This window comes from Pholis gunnellus, assembly GCF_910591455.1.
Source record: "Pholis gunnellus genome assembly, chromosome: 17".
In the NCBI taxonomy this organism is placed as follows: Eukaryota; Metazoa; Chordata; class Actinopteri; order Perciformes; family Pholidae; genus Pholis; species Pholis gunnellus.
The window spans coordinates 6,484,764-6,497,192 of NC_136544.1; the positions used below are offsets into that span (position 1 = coordinate 6,484,764).

Sequence of the window (12,429 nt, forward strand, 5' to 3'; positions counted from 1 at the left end):
CAAGATAGATTAAATAACACAACATTATATATTGTATTGGTATTAATCAGACTATATATGCTGTTATTATTTAATTTAATTATACTGCTATTTATCCTATATGTACTAATTACCTATTGTTAATATATTTTACTCATACTACACCTTAATGTAGGCCGATTTCTAGATTATTCATAATTGTAATATGAAATATTGCTGTACTTTACTGAATATTGTTTTACTACTGTGGTGCCACTTGCTCGCCACTGTCCTGACGCTTGCTACAGGATTGACACTGTAAGTAATCACACTTGCTATCTCTCATAATATGGTTTCTCGTGGTTTTCAATGTCTAGACACACACTTGCCCTTTGCCGGACCACACCAAGCTGTATATTATGCTCATGGTCAGGAGGCATATCAAATATAATGTCAAAGTGTGGAATGTTCATAAGACATATGGGACCTTTAACGCCCCATCACTTATGGTTGAAGCATGGTCCCTTTGTGGACCATCTTTGTATGGGTATGCCCTAATAGTAACATTCCCCTTTTGAAATTGCTCACCAGGATGTAGACAGAGGCTGCACCCATATTGACCATTAAACTGGGCCATGTTTTGTAGTATGGACCTGGTAACTGAATCACACCTCATAACAGCTGCATCATAACAGCTCTACATTGTTCCAAAACACAGTTTCTTTTTAACTTAAAGCCCACGTGTTGCCACCAGGGATTGGTAAGTAGGGCAAGTGTGGCCAATAATTGATTTAACTCTCCTCTTACATAACAGGAGATATAAACAGGCATATACACAGGCAGCCTGGTTTGCAGTGAATGCTAGTATTTAGATGTGTGACAGGTATGTTTCTGTTGGCCTTAAACTTAAATCAAACTGTGAGGCTTAAAACAGATTTAACATTTTGTAGACTGTAGTTACAGCTTTTAAATGAAAGGTTAAATGTAAATGTAAAAGTCCAATATTTACTCAACCAACTGAGGGAAGAATCTGTCTCTTTAGGTGCTAAATGCTCCACTGTGTTAGCCAGCTAGTTGCTAACTGTGTCGGTCTGCTGTTTGGTGCTGGGAAGCTAGTGTGTGTTTTTGGCGCTTTTTATTTTTCTGCTGCTGCTAGAAACAACAAACAGATTGATGAGAGTGTTTCGGCTATAAAAGGCAAACTGAAGAATCAGAGGGTTTGTTTAAGTGACCCATTTCATAATACAATTGATAACTTAACAACTGGGTGTTGTGCTGTGTTTGGTTCCTTGTGTGACAACACAACAGGTTTGTCCTGTTGTGTTATGAGATTTCACAGAAATCATGAGTCACATCTGTCCTACTTTCGCTTTCCAATCCTCAAGTAAACACCTTACTCCAATCATTACGGGAACATTAACATAAACCTCATTCTAACCTTAAACTTTCAGCATTCCTTTGAAGTAAAATTTCTTCACTATGATGGTTTAAAGACTGAAATTGTTTCCCACAAAGATAACAATACAAGTTCCGTCCTAAGTCTCCATTGTTATGCGGACAGTATTGTATTGTATAATATAGTCACACATATGTCAACTGAATTTGAATTCACTGAAGAAGAAAAAAATGCAAAAGAAGTAGAAGACAAAAACGTGTCCTTGTAGGATGACATTTTCCATCAGAAAATATATTTTTGTGGTACAGGTGCTTTGATCAGCCAAAAAGATTGGTGGAAGTCTTATTTTATTAATAATTTTGCACATTTGATATACAAAGTAACAACAACTAATGTGCATGCTGAGTTTCTCAGCTCCTGCTAAACAACAGCGTTTCCTCATTTTCCTTTTTCTCTAAATGTGACAGAGCGTTTCTTTCCCTCAATAGAGAGTGCAGTCCTGGTGATGATGCAGTGCTGGTGTGTTCTACAGCATGGAGCCATAAAGCCCCTCTTTCTGTTTTAGGACATGGCAGGGAACGAAATTGAATGTCAACATTTGGGGATTTATTGTTGATGCAACCAACTACACAGCAACTCTTAAACACAGCGTTATCAATTTAAACCAGTTTGTTTAAAGTCAAAGTTTATAGATATGTTTCCAATTCATTAGTTTACTCTGTTGCCGTCTACGTGGGATGCACTACATGTTTTCCCATTAAAATGGGCTTGGTGATGAGAGCCAACTCTGGACGACGTATTGCCAGTCTGAAACTAAACATCTCAGGTCCCACCTCTGATTGGCCAGTCTTGGGGTTCCTTCATGAGTAGTCACTCTGAGCAACGGAGCTGCTCTTGGAGCGACAGAGCGTACTCTGGGCTCTCTGTCTGAGGAGACAGAGCAGCAGAGCACAAGACTATTTAATAAAATGTTTAGCAAAGCTAGCTACGTTACATTTTCACTAACTGATATATACAGCCATATATAGCCCAGATTGTTTGTTCCTATGCTAGTTCATCCCAGCTGCCATGTGCCTAGGACTTTGGTTTTCAAGCAGCTTGAACCCGACTCTGAGTCTGCTCCACTACCTGGAACTGGATCTGAACCTGCTGCCTTTAAACTTGTCAACCAGTACAACCAGTATCAGAACCTGCCTGTTGCCCTGCATTTACCTGCCTACCAACACCTGCCTGTGAGCTAATGAATTAACAAAAAAGTCTTAATCAGTACATACATTAGATAAGAGAATTTACTATAAATGTATTACTTTCAAGAAAACGACTAGCAACTGCAGCTTTCCGACAAAACGTGCAGGAAAATACAACATTCCTGACTGTATTGGAGTACAGTATAAGTATCAAGTACTTTGAGTGAATTACTTTCGTAAAGGAATCAGTGCAACAGTTCTTTATTACAATTTTTGCATACAACTGCATTCATTGTTTTATATTTTGGCAGCAGTTTGGCAAACATGCTGGCAAACAGTTGCATGGAGCATCAAAAGCCTTAATTTGAAGATGTGTTTCTTTGCCACCTCCTGAATGTAAAAGTCCAATGTTTACTCAACCAACTGAGGGAAGAATCTGTCTCTTTAGGTGCTAAATGCTCCACTGTGTTAGCCAGCTAGTTGCTAACTGTGTCGGTCTGCTGTTTGGTGCTGGGAAGCTGTTTTTGGCGCTTTTTATTTTTCTGCTGCTGCTAGAAACAACAAACAGATTGATGAGAGTGTTTCGGCTATGAAAGGCAAACTGAAGAATCAGAGGGTTTGTTTCAGTGACCCATTTCATAATACAATTGATAACTTCACAACTGGGTGTTGTGCTGTGTTTGGTTCCTTGTGTGACAACACAACAGGTTTGTCCTGTTGTGTTATGAGATTTCACAGAAATCATGAGTCACATCTGTCCTACTTTCGCTTTCCAATCCTCAAGTAAACACCTTACTCCAATCATTATGGGAACATTAACATAAACCTCATTCTAACCTTAAACTTTCAGCATTCCTTTGAAGTAAAATGTCTTCACTATGATGGTTTAAAGACGGAAATTGGTTCCCACAAAGATAACAATACAAGTTCCGTCCTAAGTCTCCATTGTTACGCGGACAGTATTGTATTGTATAATATAGTCACACATATGTCAACTGAATTTGAATTCACAGAAGAAGAAAAAAATGCAAAAGAAGTAGAAGACAAAAACGTGTCCTTGTAGGATGACATTTTCCATCAGAAAATATATTTGTGTGGTACAGGTGCTTTGATCAGCCAAAAAGATTGGTGGAAGTCTTATTTTATTAATAATTTTGCACATTTGATATACAAAGTAACAACAACTAATGTGCATGCTGAGTTTCTCAGCTCCTGCTAAACAACAGCGTTTCCTCATTTTCCTTTTTCTCTAAATGTGACAGAGCGTTTCTTTCCCTCAATGGAGAGTGCAGTCCTGGTGATGATGCAGTGCTGGTGTGTTCTACAGCATGGAGCCATAAAGCCCCTCTTTCTGTTTTAGGACATGGCAGGGAACGAAATTGAATGTCAACATTTGGGGATTTATTGTTGATGCAACCAACTACACAGCAACTCTTAAACACAGCGTTATCAATTTAAACCAGTTTGTTTAAAGTCAAAGTTTATAGATATGTTTCCAATTCATTAGTTTACTCTGTTGCCGTCTACGTGGGATGCACTACATGTTTTCCCATTAAAATGGGCTTGGTGATGAGAGCCAACTCTGGACGACGTATTGCCAGTCTGAAACTAAACATCTCAGGTCCCACCTCTGATTGGCCAGTCTTGGGGTTCCTTCATGAGTAGTCACTCTGAGCAACGGAGCTGCTCTTGGAGCGACAGAGCGTACTCTGGGCTCTCTGTCTGAGGAGACAGAGCAGCAGAGCACAAGACTATTTAATAAAATGTTTAGCAAAGCTAGCTACGTTACATTTTCACTAACTAATATATACAGCCATATATAGCCCAGATTGTTTGTTCCTATGCTAGTTCATCCCAGCTGCCATGTGCCTAGGACTTTGGTTTTCAAGCAGCTTGAACCCGACTCTGACTCTGCTCCACTACCTGGAACTGGATCTGAACCTGCTGCCTTTAAACTTGTCAACCAGTACAACCAGTATCAGAACCTGCCTGTTGCCCTGCATTTACCTGCCTACCAACACCTGCCTGTGAGCTAATGAATTAACAAAAAAGTCTTAATCAGTACATACATTAGATAAGAGAATTTACTATAAGGTGGTTCATAAGTGTACCTGGTACCAGAACACCTTAGGCCGGAGATCAATGATCGACTTTGTAATCGTATCATCTGATCTGCGGCCGTATGTCTTGGACACTCGGGTGAAGAGAGGAGCAGAGCTGTCAACTGATCACCACCTGTTGGTGAGTTGGATCAGATGGCAGGGGAACCGGTTGGAAAGACCCGGCAAGCCCAAACGTATAGTGCGGGTGAACTGGGAACGTCTGGCGGAGGACCCTGTCCGGGAGGTCTTTAACTCCCACCTCCGGAAGAACTTCTCACACATCCCGAGGGAGGCTGGGAACATGGAATCCGAATGGACCATGTTCAAAGCCTCTATTGTGGACGCGGCCGCTAGGAGCTGTGGCCGGAAGGTCATCGGTGCCTGTCGTGGCGGCAACCCAAGAACCCGGTGGTGGACACCGGAGGTGAGAGAAGCCGTCAAGCTGAAGAAGGAGGCCTTCAGGGCCTGTTTGGCCCAGGGGTCTCCTGAAGCAGCTGAGAGGTACCGGCAGGCCAGAAGGACTGCAGCTGCGGTGGTCGCGGGTGCTAAAACTCGGGCATGGGAGGAGTTCGGGGAGGCCATGGAGAAGGACTTTCGGTTGGCCTCAAAGAGGTTCTGGCAAACCATCCGACGCCTCAGGAAGGGAAAGCAGGGCCTACCCCAGGCTGTTCTCAGCAGGGGGGGGGAACTGTTGACCCGGACGGGGGACATTGTCGGGCGGTGGAAAGAACACTTTGAGGAACTCCTAAACCCGACCAACATGTCCTCTGCAGAGGAGGCAGCGCCTGAAGACCTGGGGGGCTCACCCATATCCCTGGCAGAGGTCGCTAAGGTAGTCAAAAAGCTCCTTGGTGGCAAGGCGCCAGGGGTGGATGAGATCCGCCCTGAGATGCTGAAGGCGCTGGACACTGTTGGGCTGTCTTGGCTGACACGCCTCTTCAGTGTCGCATGGGGGTCGGGATCAGTGCCCATGGACTGGCAGACCGGGGTGGTGGTTCCCATTTTCAAAAAGGGGGACCGGAGAGTGTGCTCGAATTATCGGGGTATCACACTACTCAGCCTCCCGGGGAAAGCTTATGCCAGGGTGCTGGAAAGGAGGCTCCGACCGTTTGTCGAACCTCGGATTCAAGAGGAGCAGTGCGGATTCCGTCCCGGCCGTGGAACAGTGGACCAGCTCTTTACCCTCGCAAGACTACTGGAGGGGTTCTGGGAGTTTGCCCAACCAGTCTACATGTGTTTTGTGGACTTGGAGAAGGCTTTCGACCGGGTCCCTCGGGGGTTCTTGTGGGGGGTGCTGCGGGAGTATGGGGTGCCGGACCCGCTACAACGGGCGATCCGGTCTCTGTACGACTGCAGTAGGAGCTGTGTCCGCATTCTCGGCAATAAGTCAGACACGTTCCCGGTGGGTGTTGGCCTCCGCCAGGGCTGCCCTTTGTCACCGGTCCTGTTCGTGACTTTCATGGACAGGATTTCTAGGCGCAGCCGGGCGGTGGAGAACGTCAGGTTCGGGGGTCTCGGGATCACCTCTCTACTATATGCAGACGATGTGGTCCTGTTAGCCTCCTCGGATCGTGACCTCCAGCATTCATTGGGGCGGTTTGCAGCTGAGTGTGAAGCGGCGGGGATGAGAGTTAGCACCTCCAAATCCGAGGCCATGGTGCTCTGCCGGAAACCGGTGGATTGCTCCCTCCAGGTGGGGACGGAGTGCCTACCTCAAGTGAAGGAGTTTAAGTATCTCGGGGTCTTGTTCACGAGTGAGGGTAAGATGGAGCGGGAGATCGACAGGCGGATCGGTGCGGCTGCAGCAGTAAAGCAGGCGCTGCACCGGACCGTCTTGGTGAAGAGAGAGCTGAGCCGGAAGGCAAAGCTCTCAATTTACTGGTCGGTCTACGTTCCTACCCTCACCTATGGTCACGAACTCTGGGTCGTGACCGAAAGGACAAGGTCGCGGGTACAAGCGGCCGAAATGAGTTTCCTCCGTAGGGTGGCCGGGCTCAGCCTTAGAGATAGGGTAAGGAGCTCGGACATCAAGAGGGAGCTTGGAGTCGAGCCGCTACTCCTTCGCATCGAAAGGAGTCAGCTGAGGTGGTTCGGGCATCTGATCAGGATGCCTCCTGGACGCCTCCCACTGGAGGTTTTCCGGGCACGTCCAACTGGGAGGAGACCCCGGGGAAGACCCAGAACACGCTGGAGGGATTATATCTCCCAGCTGGCCTGGGAACGCCTCGGGATCCCCCAGTATGAGCTGGAAAATGTTGCGGGCGAGAGGGAAGTCTGGGTCAGCCTGCTTGGCCTGCTGCCACCGCGACCCGACCCCGGATAAGCGGAGGAAAATGGATGGATGGATGGATGGAATTTACTATAAATGTATTACTTTCAAGAAAACGACTAGCAACTGCAGCTTTCTGACAAAACGTGCAGGAAAATACAACATTCCTGACTGTATTGGAGTACAGTATAAGTATCAAGTACTTTGAGTGAATTACTTTCGTAAAGGAATCAGTGCAACAGTTCTTTATTACAATTTTTGCATACAACTGCATTCATTGTTTTATATTTTGGCAGCAGTTTGGCAAACATGCTGGCAAACAGTTGCATGGAGCATCAAAAGCCTTAATTTGAAGATGTGTTTCTTTGCAACCTCCTGAATGTTAGTCCAATATTTACTCAACCAACTGAGGGAAGAATCTGTCTCTTTAGGTGCTAAATGCTCCACTGTGTTAGCCAGCTAGTTGCTAATTGTGTCGGTCTGCTGTTTGGTGCTGGGAAGCTGTTTTTGGCGCTTTTTATTTTTCTGCTGCTGCTAGAAACAACAAACAGATTGATGAGAGTGTTTCGGCTATGAAAGGCAAACTGAAGAATCAGTGGGTTTGTTTAAGTGACCCATTTCATAATACAATTGATAACTTCACAACTGGGTGTTGTGCTGTGTTTGGTTCCTTGTGTGACAACACAACAGGTTTGTCCTATTGTGTTATGAGATTTCGCGGAAATCATGAGTCACATCTGTCCTACTTTCGCTTTCCAATCCTCAAGTAAACACCTTACTCCAATCATTATGGGAACATTAACATAAACCTCATTCTAACCTTAAACTTTCAGCATTCCTTTGAAGTAAAATTTCTTCACTATGATGGTTTAAAGACGGAAATTGGTTCCCACAAAGATAACAATACAAGTTCCGTCCTAAGTCTCCATTGTTATGCGGACAGTATTGTATTGTATAATATAGTCACACATATGTCAACTGAATTTGAATTCACAGAAGAAGAAAAAAACGCAAAAGAAGTAGAAGACAAAAACGTGTCCTTGTAGGATGACATTTTCCATCAGAAAATATATTTGTGTGGTACAGGTGCTTTGATCAGCCAAAAAGATTGGTGGAAGTCTTATTTTATTAATAATTTTGCACATTTGATATACAAAGTAACAACAACTAATGTGCATGCTGAGTTTCTCAGCTCCTGCTAAACAACAGCTTTTCCTCATTTTCATTTTTCTCTAATTGTGACAGAGCGTTTCTTTCCCTCAATAGAGAGTGCAGTCCTGGTGATGATGCAGTGCTGGTGTGTTCTACAGCATGGAGCCATAAAGCCCCTCTTTCTTTTTTAGGACATGGCAGGGAACGAAATTGGATGTCAACATTTGGGGATTTATTGTGGATGCAACCAACTACACAGCAACTCTTAAACACATCGTTATCAATTTAAACCAGTTTGTTTAAAGTCAAAGTTTATAGATATGTTTCCAATTCATTAGTTTACTCCGTTGCCGTCTACGTGGGATGCACTATGGTTTCCCATTAAAATGGGCTTGGTGATGAGAGCCAACTCTGGACGACGTATTGCCGGTCTGAAACTAAACATCTAAGGTCCCACCTCTGATTGGCCAGTCTTGGGGTTCCTTCATGAGTAGTCACTCTGAGCAACGGAGCTGCTCTTGGAGCGACAGAGCGTACTCTGGGTTCTCTGTCTGAGGAGACAGAGCAGCAGAGCACAAGACTATTTAACAAAACGTTTAGCAAAGCTAGCTACGTTTCATTTTCACGAACTAATATATACAGCCATATATAGCCCAGATTGTTTGTTCCTATGCTAGTTCATCCCAGCTGCCATGTGCCTAGGACTTTGGTTTTCAAGCAGCTTGAACCCGACTCTGACTCTGCTCCACTACCTGCAACTGGATCTGAACCTGCTGCCTTTAAACTTGTCAACCAGTACAACCAGTATCAGAACCTGCCTGTTGCCCTGCATTTACCTGCCTACCAACACCTGCCTGTGAGCTAATGAATTAACAAAAAAGTCTTAATCAGTACATACATTAGATAAGAGAATTTACTATAAATGTATTACTTTCAAGAAAACGACTAGCAACTGCAGCTTTCCGACAAAACGTGCAGGAAAATACAACATTCCTGACTGTATTGGAGTACAGTAAAAGTATCAAGTACTATGAGTGAATTACTTTCGTAAAGGAATCAGTGCAACAGTTCTTTATTACAATTTTTGCATACAACTGCATTCATTGTTTTATATTTTGGCAGCAGTTTGGCAAACATGCTGGCAAACAGTTGCATGGAGCATCAAAAGCCTTAATTTGAAGATGTGTTTCTTTGCCACCTCCTGAATGTAAAAGTCCAATATTTACTCAACCAACTGAGGGAAGAATCTGTCTCTTTAGGTGCTAAATGCTCCACTGTGTTAGCCAGCTAGTTGCTAACTGTGTCGGTCTGCTGTTTGGTGCTGGGAAGCTGTTTTTGGCGCTTTTTATTTTTCTGCTGCTGCTAGAAACAACAAATAGATTGATGAGAGTGTTTCGGCTATAAAAGGCAAACTGAAGAATCAGAGGGTTTGTTTAAGTGACCCATTTCATAATACAATTGATAACTTCACAACTGGGTGTTGTGCTGTGTTTGGTTCCTTGTGTGACAACACAACAGGTTTGTCCTGTTGTGTTATGAGATTTCACAGAAATCATGAGTCACATCTGTCCTACTTTCGCTTTCCAATCCTCAAGTAAACACCTTACTCCAATCATTATGGGAACATTAACATAAACCTCATTCTAACCTTAAACTTTCAGCATTCCTTTGAAGTAAAATGTCTTCACTATGATGGTTTAAAGACGGAAATTGGTTCCCACAAAGATAACAATACAAGTTCCGTCCTAAGTCTCCATTGTTACGCGGACAGTATTGTATTGTATAATATAGTCACACATATGTAAACTGAATTTGAATTCACAGAAGAAGAAAAAAACGCAAAAGAAGTAGAAGACAAAAACGTGTCCTTCTAGGATGACATTTTCCATCAGAAAATATATTTTTGTGGTACAGGTGCTTTGATCAGCCAAAAAGATTGGTGGAAGTCTTATTCCATTAATAATTTTGCACATTTGATATACAAAGTAACAACAACTAATGTGCATGCTGAGTTTCTCAGCTCCTGCTAAACAACAGCTTTTCCTCATTTTAATTTTTCTCTAAATGTGACAGAGCGTTTCTTTCCCTCAATAGAGAGTGCAGTCCTGGTGATGATGCAGTGCTGGTGTGTTCTACAGCATGGAGCCATAAAGCCCCTCTTTCTGTTTTAGGACATGGCAGGGAACGAAATTGGATGTCAACATTTGGGGATTTATTGTGGATGCAACCAACTACACAGCAACTCTTAAACACAGCATTATCAATTTAAACCAGTTTGTTTAATGTCAAAGTTTATAGATATGTTTCCAATTCATTAGTTTACTCCGTTGCCGTCTACGTGGGATGCACTATGGTTTCCCATTAAAATGGGCTTGGTGATGAGAGCCAACTCTGGACGACGTATTGCCGGTCTGAAACTAAACATCTCAGGTCCCACCTCTGATTGGCCAGTCTTGGGGTTCCTTCATGAGTAGTCACTCTGAGCAACGGAGCTGCTCTTGGAGCGACAGAGCGTACTCTGGGCTCTCTGTCTGAGGAGACAGAGCAGCAGAGCACAAGACTATTTAATAAAACGTTTAGCAAAGCTAGCTACGTTACATTTTCACGAACTAATATATACAGCCATATATAGCCCAGATTGTTTGTTCCTATGCTAGTTCATCCCAGCTGCCATGTGCCTAGGACTTTGGTTTTCAAGCAGCTTGAACCCGACTCTGACTCTGCTCCACTACCTGGAACTGGATCTGAACCTGCTGCCTTTAAACTTCTCAACCAGTACAACCAGTATCAGAACCTGCCTGTTGCCCTGCATTTACCTGCCTACCAACACCTGCCTGTGAGCTAATGAATTAACAAAAAAGTCTTAATCAGTACATACATTGGATAAGAGAATTTACTATGAATGTATTACTTTCAAGAAAACGACTAGCAACTGCAGCTTTCCGACAAAACGTGCAGGAAAATACAACATTCCTGACTGTATTGGAGTACAGTAAAAGTATTAAGTACTTTGAGTGAATTACTTTCGTAAAGGAATCAGTGCAACAGTTCTTTATTACAATTTTTGCATACAACTGCATTCATTGTTTTATATTTTGGCAGCAGTTTGGCAAACATGCTGGCAAACAGTTGCATGGAGCATCAAAAGCCTTAATTTGAAGATGTGTTTCTTTGCCACCTCCTGAATGTTAGTCCAATATTTACTCAACCAACTGAGGGAAGAATCTGCCTCTTTAGGTGCTAAATGCTCCACTGTGTTAGCCAGCTAGTTGCTAACTGTGTCGGTCTGCTGTTTGGTGCTGGGAAGCTAGTGTGTGTTTTTGGCGCTTTTTATTTTTCTGCTGCTGCTAGAAACAACAAACAGATTGATGAGAGTGTTTCGGCTATAAAAGGCAAACTGAAGAATCAGTGGGTTTGTTTAAGTGACCCATTTCAGAATACAATTGATAACTTAACAACTGGGTGTTGTGCTGTGTTTGGTTCCTTGTGTGACAACAGGTTTGTCCTGTTGTGTTATGAGATTTCACGGAAATCATGAGTCACATCTGTCCTACTTTCGCTTTCCAATCCTCAAGTAAACACCTTACTCCAATCATTATGGGAACATTAAGATAAACCTCATTCTAACCTTAAACTTTCAGCATTCCTTTGAAGTAAAATGTCTTCACTATGATGGTTTAAAGACTGAAATTGGTTCCCACAAAGATAACAATACAAGTTCCGTCCTAAGTCTCCATTGTTACGCGGACAGTATTGTATTGTATAATATAGTCACACATATGTAAACTGAATTTGAATTCACAGAAGAAGAAAAAAACGCAAAAGAAGTAGAAGACAAAAACGTGTCCTTGTAGGATGACATTTTCCATCAGAAAATATATTTTTGTGGTACAGGTGCTTTGATCAGCCAAAAAGATTGGTGGAAGTCTTATTTTATTAATAATTTTGCATATTTGATATACAAAGTAACAACAACTAATGTGCATGCTGAGTTTCTCAGCTCCTGCTAAACAACAGCTTTTCCTCATTTTCCTTTTTCTCTAATTGTGACAGAGCGTTTCTTTCCCTCAATAGAGAGTGCAGTCCTGGTGATGATGCAGTGCTGGTGTGTTCTACAGCATGGAGCCATAAAGCCCCTCTTTCTGTTTTAGGACATGGCAGGGAACGAAATTGGATGTCAACATTTGGAGATTTATTGTGGATGCAACCAACTACACAGCAACTCTTAAACACAGCATTATCAATTTAAACCAGTTTGTTTAATGTCAAAGTTTATAGATATGTTTCCAATTCATTAGTTTACTACGTTGCCGTCTACGTGGGATGCACTATTGTTTTCCCATTAAAATGGGCTTGGTGATGAGA

General features: G+C 42.9%; 1 protein-coding gene across 5 annotated transcripts in view; it reads left to right on the forward strand.

Annotated features, from left to right (window-relative positions):
- LOC306709995 (interferon-induced very large GTPase 1-like) overlaps positions 1 to 12,429 on the forward strand; it is a 62,005-nt gene that overhangs the window by 25,761 nt on the left and 23,815 nt on the right. The window lies entirely within an intron of this gene.